Genomic DNA, 9,041 nt, shown 5'->3' on the forward strand with positions numbered 1-9,041 from the left:
AAACAGGATGGAGCTACATCAAAACATTATTGGTGATATTTTTCTATGTAGCGAGTCTGGGTAGTTATTTTATTTTCTTCAGTATATTTTATGTAGGTTTTAATTTTTACAATAAGCATATTTTGTTTATTATGAAAATATCCCAACTCACACAAAAATAGACTAGTATTATGAACACCCATAAACCCATCACTTAGATTTAGTGATAGTTAACATTTTGCCATATTTGCTTAATCTTTTTTTTTTTGGATGAAATATTTTAAAGATACTGACATCATGATATTTTATCCCTAAATATTTCAGTGTGTATCTCTAAAAAAATTTTTTAAAATTTTCCTACCTAACCACAATACCATGACCACATTTGGCAAACTTAGGAATAATTCTTTCATGTTATCTAATACAGGCTTACCTTGTTTCATTGCACTTCACTTTATTGTGATTCACAGATATTGCATATTTTACAAATTGAAGGTTTGTGGCCACCCTACATCAAGCAGGTCTATTGGCACCATTTCCCCAACAGCTTTTGCTCACTTCATGTCTCTGTGTCACATTGTGGTAATTCTTGCAGTATTTCAAACTTTTTCATTATTATATTTATTATGGTGATCTATGATCTGTGATCTTTGATGTTACTGCTATGACTCGCTGAAGGCTCAGATAATGATTAGCATATTTTAGCAATAAAGTATTTTTTAGTTAATGTATGACATTGTTTTTTTAGACATAATGCTATTGCACACTTAATAGACTACAGTATAGTGTAAATGTAACTTTTTTTTGCGGTACGCGGAGCTCTCACTGTTGTGGCCTCTCCCCTTGCGGAGCACAGGCTCCGGATGCGCAGGCTCAGTGGCCATGGCTCAGGGGCCCAGCCGCTCCGCGGCATGTGGGATCTTCCCGGACCGGGGCACGAACCCGTGTCCCCTGCATTGGCAGGCAGACTCTCAACCACTGCGCCACCAGGGAAGCCCAAAAACGTAACTTCTATATGCATCGGGAAACCAAGAAATTAGTGTGACTTACTTTATTGCAATATTTGCTTTATTTCAATGGAACCGAACCAGCAATATCTCCTTGGTCTGCCTGTACATAATCCATATGCAAATTTCCCCAATTGTCCTTCAAAAAAAATTTTTTTTAACAATAGATTTGTTTGAATCAGGATCCAATTAAGGGCCATACATTACATTTGGTTGTCATGTCTCTAATTCTCTGTAAATGGAGCATAACATAGCCCTGCCTTTGTATCCATCACATTGACCCATACAGTTATTCTGTTGAAGGTCCCAACTTCTGTATTTACCTTTTCTTTGTGGTTGCATTGCTTTTGTAATATGAAAAACAATGTGATTAAAAAAAAAAAAATCCCCTCTGTAGTTTCTAGCCATGCTCCCAACTGTGTAAGCGATAGTAATAACTACATTTTCCTTGTGCCAGGCATGGTAGTCAGCACTTTATACTATGCTATTTATACTATCTTATTTAATTCTCATAATAAACTTGTGACATAAATACTCTTTTTATCAATCCTATTATATAAATGATGAAAATGAGGCACACAAGTAAGATTACTTGCCAAGGCCCAATTGTCAAGCAGATCAGCTCTCAAGCCAGCAAGCTTAACCGCCATGCGGTATTAAAAGAACTGAAAGAGGGACTCCCTTGGTGGTCCGGTGATTAAGACTCCACGCTCCCAATGCAGGGGGCCTGGGTTCGATCCCTGGTCAGGGAACTAGATCCCACATGCATGCCACAACGTAGATCATACGTGTCGCAACTAAAGATCCAGTGCAGCCAAATAAATAAATATTAATAAAAAAGAAAAGAACTGGAAGAGATGCTGCAAACTAAGAAGGAAGGCAGGGAAACCAACTCTGCCTCCCCTGGGGATGCTACATGATGACCAGGAAGCAGATTCCCCATGATGGTCAGGGACAGGTCTGCAGGGAGGCGATGGAGTAGTGTCTGCAATGATTAAATCTGTTCTTCTGTCAGAACTTGGAGCTGCTCTGGGCATCTCTGGGGTTTCCTTCTGCTTCCTTTTCTTCCATTCTTAGCAGATTGGAAGGGTCCTAGGAAGTTGTGCTATTCCTTTTCTGGGCTTGAGAGTCCCTGGGTCTGTTATTTATAGGCAAGGAGACATAAGACCCAGAAAGCAGCCCTCAAAAGGGAGGCTTCACAGCTACCAGGGTAAAGGACCTGTGGATTCACCAACTATTCCATTCCTGGGTCTTCATTCATGACGATTCTGGAAAATCAGGCAGTACATAGTGTGCTTTAGGAAAGAACACTGGAAGGGGACATTCAAGCACCTGGGTCCTTAGGAAGATTTGCCTCTTCTATGGACAGGCTGTGTGTCTTTGTCTATGGCACCCAGATTCCCTGAGCCCAAGTGTCCTGTATTATATCTGATTTAAAGCTGTCAGTTCGATTTCCATTGTGAGGTTGGTATAAGGACTGTGTGAGGATAAGAGTGGGAGTAATGACAGAGATATAAGAGCTCCTCTCCAGGGTGTACTGCAGGAGTTGCAAATTCAGATGTGCACACTGTCTAGGTAGGTAGCATGTGGTTCCCAGGAAAGCTGTCATGTTCCAACAGGACCCCAAAGCCATGGTTGACTGATGGAATGGACCTAGGCTGCCCTGGGATATTTGGACTTGGGGAAAGAGGGTGGTGAGTCATTCTTTCCTGTGGGTTTAGGTCCAAACTAGGAACAGGGGGCATTGATATGAATGCTCTCTCACTATGAGGAAGACAGTTTGGTGAGGAAGGTGAATACAGTGAGCAAGTGAGAGGGAGAGAGACACGTGAGACCCAGCTTCCAGTTCTTGGGATCTGACTGCATCCCTGGAATTTGACCGTTCAACCATTTTTGGCTTCTCTGAGCCAACCATTCCTTCTTTTCTTGGCTTAATGGTTTTTGAGATTGTTTCAGAGGAGAAAGCTAGAATGTACAGAAGCTTGGAGACCATCTCCTGGTCCCTCTACCTCATTTCACAGCTAATGTGCAGCTTTGTTAACCACCTTGCTTCAGGTATCTGAGCAAGTGAGCAGCAAAACCAATACAAGAATCCAGGTCTCCTGACTTCCATCTGAGGGCCTCCCCCACCTCTCCACTCTGCCTCTTTTCTATCTGGGCAGTACATCATAATGACACATGTTAAAACACAGTAAGTCTTACTATTTACTGAGTATATACTAAATTCTTCCCTGTGCTCGGTGATTCTCATGCATTATCTTAATAGCAACCCAGTGAAGAAGCTATTATCTTTCTCATTTTGCATTAGTGGAACACTGAAGTTCGGAAAAGTTAAGCAACTGGCCCAAAGAAACACAGGTGGTAAGTCACAGAGCCAGGATTCAAACTCAAGTTCTCGTGCTTAATCATGGTGCCCTGCCCTGTCTTTAGCTTCCTGCTCTACTGAGAGTGGCAGTGGCCACACACTCCTTAGAGCTGGTCCCTTGCTGAGTCTATGACTGTGCCTGAGCAGCCCCAAGAGATCTGTCATTTCCTGTATCCTGTGGCCACTGGCATGGGAGTTCTTGGACTTGTATTATTTACCTAAGAATTTTCAAGGCTGCTTACTGCTTAGGTAACAAATACATCTGAAAATATGGATGGAAAATTGGCTTTGCTTACCCAAAAGTGGGGAGAGCTCTAGGCATTCTTGGGAAAAGTTGGTGCAAACGTGTGTGTGCAAAAGAGGCCCAGGTTTTTCTCATCAACCCCATGGTAGAGAAGGGAATTCTTGATGTCTCTCTGCTAAGGTGGCTTTGGTGCAGATCAACAGAAGTATGCCCTGTGGCAGACAGGGATGGCTCACTAAGGTCTTTTCCAAGTTCACAGAGATGACAGAGGGTAATCTATCCCAACGTTTCAACTTCTGATCATCAAGAACCACCTGGGAGGGACTTCCCTGGTAGTATAGTGGTTGAGACTTCGCCTTCCAATGCAGGGGGTGTGGGTTTGATCCCTGGTCGGAAAGCTAAGATCCCACATGCCTCGCGGCCAAAAAACCAAACATGAAAAAGAAGCAATATTGTAACAAATTCAATAAAGACTTACAAAGAAAAAAAGAACCACTTGGGAGGCTTGTCAAAAATGCAGTGTATCAGTTGTCTCTTGCTGTGTAACACACTGTCCCAAATCTTAGTGGCTTAAAACAACAACAGTTAGTTTGCTGGGGAATCTGTAACTAGGGCAGGGTTCAGCATTCATTTCTTGTCTTTGCTGGGGCAGCTCAGCTGGGGACTGGAGGATCCACTTTTTTTTTGAATTTTAGAGCTTTACTACAGAAAGCAGTGGCATCAGCATGACATGAGTGTGGTGCTCCAAGGACAATTATGCTTCAAGGACAGAGAATGACCCTGCCTGAGAAAGTTGCAGTGTTACACCCCCTACTGGACTCTTAATCGCCCTCCCCACCATGTTGAGATGGTTACGAAATTCCTGAGCCCACCTGGGCAATACCCACCTGGGCAACGGGACCTGTCCCAAATAAGGAAAGGCATCTGGGCTGTCCCACTCGTACCCTATAGAAGGAAGGTGTATGTGCCTCAGCCAATCAGTAAACGAAATTTTCACCCTGGACCATTCTTTTGTTTTCTGGCTATAAAAACTGATCAATGGCATATGTTCGGGCTTGACTCTCCCAGACTGCTAGGAATTTGGCCCGCTGTTCTGGCAGCGACCCTTCCCTCTAATAAATTCTATCTTCTTTACATTCTGCCTTGTGTCTGGAAATTCTTTTCCAACCCGTGTTCAGACCACAGCATTTGGTGGCCCGTATGGGGCTCTCCAGGGGCATCTCTTTCCCCACCTCCTCTCCTCATTCCTTGGGGCCCTCTGTGAACAGGCAAGTTGCTGTGGAAGCAACGGAGGAGCTCTGGCCAGTGCCACAGCCTGTGTGTTCCAAAGGCTCCACGGTTCACTTTGCCCCAGTAACTGCCGCCCAGAGCGAGTGAGGATCCCTCTGTCTTCCTTCCGACTGAGGACTAGGCTGAAGGGTATCATGCGGGCACGGGTAAGGCATTTAAAAGCCATTAGGGTGCCTGCTGCTTGAAGACTCCCACGAAAGGATAAGGGGGTCCTGGAACGGACCAGGCTATTAGAGCGCCTGCCCCCAGCAAGACAACTTCCATGCAACACGAGGCACATTGTGGATGAAGCAAAACACACAGCCCCCAGCCCCTTGGCCACTGCCTCCTCTGTAGGGATAGAAGGCGGAATCCTTAGTCCTCTTTTCTGTCGCTTCTGCTTCTTTCTCCTCAGCTCAGACTGACTCCAAAGGACCTCGCTGCCTCTAGGTCATCCCGGGAGCTCCTTCCCATCCCTGAGAGTCTAATAACTGTGAGTCAATTCCCGGCTGGCTTCCGCGGATTCCTCTCTCTGGTCACTGATGCCCTGGCCGCACGGTTTCTCACTGCTCTGGCCACCTCAGTCGGACGCGACTGCTGAGACAGTCGGCATTTTTGTGCCTAAGTTGCAAGGAGACGTCACTGGAAGAGCTCAGCAGCCTGAAGCGTGGCGGGGAGAGCAGGATCCACTTTTAAGATGACTCATGCACCTGGCTGGCAGGTTGGTGTGCTTGTTGGCAGGAAACCCTGCCAGGGTCATGGGCTGCGGGCCTTGGTTTCTCTGTGTCAGGTTCTCCCTTGGATGCTTGGGCATGGTGACTGGGTTCCAAGAGTGAATGTCCCAAGAGAACAGGATGGAATTACACTGCATTTTTATCTAGCCTCAGAAGTCACTTAGCAACACCTCTGCTGTTCTGTATTGGTCAAGGGAGTAAAAAAGGCCACCTAGTTTCAAGGGCTCATAAACTCAACCTCTTGATGGGGAAGTGACAGTAGTGGTTGCCTCCAGGGAGGGAAGCTAGGTGGCTGCGGGGAGAGAAGAGAGGGAGGAGAGAAGGGGACAGTAGAGAGAGACAGATGAGAGATGGGGGATTATGTCCCACTGCAGGGTTTTGGCATGCACATATATTACCTTTTGTTTACAACATGAATAAAAGGGCTGAGGTGGCAGGGAGTAGTGGGTGGTTATGTTGTTGTGTGAGCATGTGTGTTTCTGTGCTCAGTCTGGACAGGTATGGGTGACACAGTTAGAGCAACAGCTCCAGTGGGAAGCAAAGGAGAGGATTCCTTCCTGGCCAAAGCAGGGCCCCAGGCTCCAGGGTGCCAGTACCCTTAGTCCCAGAGATACACTAGGCTTGACCTGGTCCATCTCTTCAAATGGAAAGATATCCAGCTGTCCGCTAGGGGCTGCGGGTCCCCCTCTCCCTCCCCAGTGACAGCAGAAAGACATCCATAGGCAGAAATCACAAAAATCCTTTACCTTTTCACTAAGAGCAAAACAAAACAAAACTCCAAACAGACAAACAAAACAAAACCTCCAAACCTCACAAATAACTTCATTCAAGAAAGAAAGCTGGGAAGTATAATACCCACCATTTATTAAAGACCCCACATGTGCCAGATGCTTTACCTAATTTAATTCTCACACAACCGTGGTTTTGCAGAAGAGGAAAGAAACTGAGGCTCAGGCTGGCAGAGTGACTTGCCCACGCTCGCACAACTAGAGGCAGGTGCAGAAGTGTGGTTCCTGCCAGGTCCCTTGGCGCCCGGGTCTGGTTGGTGAACGTCAGTCTTTCCTCCTCTCCCTGTAGCCCAGATCCTTGGCTTTGCCTAATGAAGAGGAATGTTCTTGATGCAATTTGGATCTGACCGCTGGACTTGGCGATAATTTATTTTGTGACTTCCCAGTAAAAATGGAGTTCTTTTTTAGGAACAGTGACTCTCGGAGGGCAGAGGCAGGAAGTTTAATTGGGTGAGAGGCAGCAGCGAGTGTTGGAGCGGGGAGTTGGGAAACACCTATTCCAGTCCTGCCTGTGTGACCTTGGGCAACAATGCTAATGCTCATTAATAGTAATAATACCTTCTACTTATTGATCTCTTCTTATGTACCAGGTGCTGTGCTGAGCAACTCAGTGTCACCTGATTTAATCTTCGCAGCAATCCTGACAGGGAGGGAGGTACAAATATCCCCATTTCGTAGGTGAGGAAACTGAGGCTTCAGGCATTGAGCAACTTGCCCAAGGCCACCCAAATAGAAGGGTTACATCTGAGATTTGGGTCTGGGCAGAGGGCTTCCGGAGTCTGTGCTTTTACCATTGTGCTATCATATTGATACACATAGGAATACAATACAGACACTGATAATGGCTAACATTATTGAACATTTCCATGTGGCCATACACTATTCCAGTCACTGAATACAATATATCATTTTAACCCCCAAAATGACTCTGTGAAGTCGAAATTATTATCATCTCCATTTTTTCAGATGAAGAAACTGACTTCTCACGTGTTCAGTGAGGGGTTGGTTTTTCTCCTTCCGCCGCATGGTTGTTGTCTAAGAGCTGTCACTTTCAGACAAAGGGTTAAGCTAGGCATGGACTCATGTGGGGTGGAGGCCTCTGACGAAGCCCCTCCCTCTCCCTGTCAGAGAGAAGCTGGGGTGGGGGTTTGCAGAGGAGGTTGGGCGGGTGCTGCTGGACAAATGGCTCACCTGTACCTTCTCTGGAGGCTGGATGCACAGGCCGCTCCCGGGGCTCACCTGGGCCTGGCTTCCACCAGTCCGGGGTGGGCGGCCAGCCTCCTTGGCAGAGCAGGCTACAGCCCGAGGCTCCTGGGCCCCACGTGGCTTGGTGAAGTGTGCAAGGAAGGGAGGATCTGCCAGCGCGTCACCAGCCAGCTCCCCGCCGGGCACCATCTGGGACGCACTGAGCTGGAGAACAGGGTGGCCAATGGCTGCCTCCTCTACCCTGCGGGCCTCACCTCCCCAGCACACAGGCCAGGGAAGGTGTCAGGATGTCAGGAGACAGAGCATCCCAGGGGAACTTCTTGTTTAGTCCCAGAGGGCCCTATCTGACACGATAAACGAACATTTGTCAAACCTTTCCTGTGGCCGGCACTATGCTAAGTGCTTTGTGTGCATTGTCTCATTTAATGTACTCTCTATGCACCCCCATATTTACGTACTATTATTAGCCACATTTTATAGGTGAGGAAGCTAAGGCACAGAAAGGCTGAGGGACTTAGCCAGGGTCATGCAGCTGGTAAGTTACAGAGCCAGGGTTCAGAGTCTGTTTTTCAAAGCCTGGCTGGCTCCTGAGTCTTGGATTCTAATCTTTGCTCAGTCTCTTACTGTTGAGTAATTCTGTTCAGTCCCCTGCTCTTTATGGGTCTTCAGTTTCTTCTTCTGTGTGTTGCAGGGTTGGACCACATTTTCACAATGTGTTCATCAGCCAAGTCCCAGAGTTCTGTCAGGAGCTATGGTGTGGGTGTGAGTGGGGTTGGGGAGGGGATGAGGAGAAGCTGAGGATGAGCATCAGACCCCCAACATCTTCCTGCTTTTAACCTGAGAGCAAACGCCACTTTCTGCTGTTCCCTCAGTCAGGATTGTGTGTGAGAGGTGGCTTCCAGAAGGGGCTATGATAAGTTAGAATACTAGCAATTGCTGATCTGACATTCTTGTACCCCAAGAGAGGAGGAAAATAAACCACAGAGAGGGTAAAAGACCAATATCTAAAGAGGACCAGCAAGCTAGTGACTTGGGCTGATAATGTATTTGCTGAAAGTGCAGGTTCTGGAGCCAGACACAAATGGTTCAAGTCCTAGCTCTGCCTATTACTAGTGGTGTCCTTGGGCAGAGTCAGTTCTCGACTGCTAGACAATCCTGTTTTACTACCACGAACTGCTCCAAGTGGGATCAGTGAGGCCCTGAGTTATTCCACCAATGGAAGAACTCAGCAACTGGGTCATCTTTCTTTTAACTCTTCACCCCCAACCCCAACTGCCAGCTCAAAGGGCCCAGGGCACCCAGACAGACGCCTTTGGACCTGACCAGTTTATGATGCAGATAGTGGGGGTCCCCAAGGACTGTCCCCCCACCCTCCACAAAGGAATAATTTGTAGTGACTTTACATCTGGCAACCTCTACTGGAATTCACGCCCAATAGAGTTCATGGGT

The sequence above is a fragment of the Lipotes vexillifer genome, unplaced genomic scaffold (assembly GCF_000442215.2).
Source record: "Lipotes vexillifer unplaced genomic scaffold, Lipotes_vexillifer_v1.1 scaffold306, whole genome shotgun sequence".
Lineage (NCBI taxonomy): Eukaryota > Metazoa > Chordata > Mammalia > Artiodactyla > Lipotidae > Lipotes > Lipotes vexillifer.